We start from the raw sequence: 2,200 nt of genomic DNA, 5'->3' as shown, positions 1-2,200 counted from the left end.
GGACATCTAGGTTGGTTCCATATTTTTGCTATGGTGAATAATGCTGCAATGAACATTGTTGTGGTAATGGATTTAGTATGCCCTAGTTTCTGGATGGTTGGGTAAATGCCAAGTAGTGGAATTGCTGGGTCATAGGGGAGCTCTATGTTTAGCCTTTTGAGGCACTGCCATATTGCTTTCCATAGTGGTTGAACGAGTTTGCACTCCCACCAACAGTGTAGTAGTGATCCCTCCTGGCCACATCCCCTCCAGCATAAAAATATGGAACGCTTTACGAATTTGCATGTCATCCTTGTGCAGAGGCCATGCTAATCTTCTCTGTATCGTTCCAATTTTAGTATATGTGCTGCCGAAGCGAGCACTACTACCTGTTTTCTAGAGGTTAATTGGAGATAGGAGTCTCAGGTCCTTTTGTGCCCCGGCTGGCTTTGAACCTTGATCCTCAGATCTCAGCCTCCTGAGTAGGTAGGATTACAGACGTGAGCCACTGTGCCGGCTACAATGGAAATTCCTTTTTCTTTCTTACTTTTTTTTTTTGCCAGTCCTAGGGCTTGAACCCAGGGCCTGGGCAACATTTGTTCTGAGACAAATTTCTGTCAGCAGTGAGCCTGTGAAATCACCCATTACAAGTTCGCTCTAACAGGCAAGGTGCAGACATTTGATTTCTAAAAGGCAGTGACAGAAAGGAATAACAAATGCTAGGTAAGTCTAAAATCCAACAAAGCAAACAAGAGTCTTCAAATTTGAGAGAATCTTTGGTCTCCATGGCGCATCTTGTAAGCACACAGGAAAACCCTGCGCCAATGACTTTGCTGGCCTAGCCCTCACTTCAGCCCTTACACCCTGTAGTCAGCCTACCCGCAGTTTTCCCAGATGGGGAGTGCCTGAGAGTGGCCCAGTAACTCTGGACAACTGGAGGCTGCTCCTCTCATCCCTCCACCCCGGCAACATCGTCCTAGGGGTATGTTGAACCGGGTCCCAGTCCTCTGGGCATTTCTTCACCTTGGCCCGGCTGACTTGTTCTGATGTGCTCCCTTGAAATCAGTCATGTTTCCTCAGCTCATGCATTGAGTGTTAGTGCTGCGTGAGCACTAGCCAAGAGTCCCCACTCACACTTTCCAAAGGAACAGATCAAGTTGTGTTTGGGGCTGCTTGAGCTACCACATTGCAGTGAAGGAGTGAACAGTGTGCAGAGCAAAAACCTGAACTGTCCAGGAACCCTCCCCTGAAAAGTTCTTAAAGCACCAGGACTGGGGGGGCCTGTGAATTGTGCCCATTCTACATATTCTGCGCAGTGTGACTTTGTTTCCTGGCCACTTTGTCCCTTTTAGTAATGATGTATAAGTAGGCATCAGTGGCTTTGGTAAGAGTGGCACAGCCACAGACATTTTTCAAATGCTGTTTGTAGCCAGGTGCTAGTAGCTTATACCTGTAATCCTAGCTACTCAGGAAGATGAGATCTGAGGATTGCAGTTCAAAGCTAGCCTGGGCAAGAATGTCTGCCAGACTTCCATCTCAAATTAACCACTTCTAATTAGCCATAAGTGGATTTGTGGCTCAAAGTGATAGAGCACAAGCCTTCAGCGAAAGAGCTATGAGACAGAGCCCAAGCCCCCCGAGTTCAAGCCCTGTGACCACCACCATTATCAACAAAACCGATATTGGTGTCCAGAAATCCACAGAGGCACTGTCAAAGCTGACAAAGGAGTCTTTATTAGCTAGCTGGTGACTGCCTTGTGCTAGGTTAGTGTTTCAGAACTAAAGAACAGCTACGAACCTCCAATGGGGTAAGGTTTATAAAGGCAATAACTACACACAGGTTGGTGGTATTGCAAGCAACCAAGCTGATTTCATTAGGCCACAGGATATTGCTCAACGGCTGGACATTAAAAATGGTCAGGACCAGGCAAACAGCATTTTGCCGATGCTTCATATTTCTCACATTTGAATAATATGTTGAAGTTCTCTGCAGTCAATGCTTTAAAAGTTATAAGCACTGATTTCAGGCCTCTTATAAGTCAGTTCTCATCTGACCTTCACATTTTGATTAATGATCTGATCTTTTCCTCTGAAAGAGTTAAGAATGTCCCTTCATTGTCATTTAACATTCCATCTCCATTTCTTCTCATTGCATTCTTTCTCTCCAATCCCTACTTTTAAATTTATAGAACCTTCCCCCCACTTTTATTTCCTTTGATTT

At 45.2% G+C, this 2,200-nt stretch overlaps 1 non-coding gene across 1 annotated transcript; it reads right to left on the bottom strand.

Moving 5' to 3' along the window:
- Positions 1 to 255: 255 nt before the first annotated feature.
- On the bottom strand, positions 256 to 362 carry LOC150049087 (U6 spliceosomal RNA). The gene has a single exon (XR_016539079.1). It is a non-coding gene; the product is annotated as a U6 spliceosomal RNA (small nuclear RNA).
- Positions 363 to 2,200: the final 1,838 nt, after the last annotated feature.

Source organism: Megascapheus bottae, chromosome 20, assembly GCF_031878675.1.
Source record: "Megascapheus bottae isolate mThoBot1 chromosome 20, mThoBot2.hap1, whole genome shotgun sequence".
NCBI classification, from domain to species: domain Eukaryota; kingdom Metazoa; phylum Chordata; class Mammalia; order Rodentia; family Geomyidae; genus Megascapheus; species Megascapheus bottae.
Note: the sequence above shows the minus strand (reverse complement) of the source record. Positions and strands in the feature narration are given on the sequence as shown.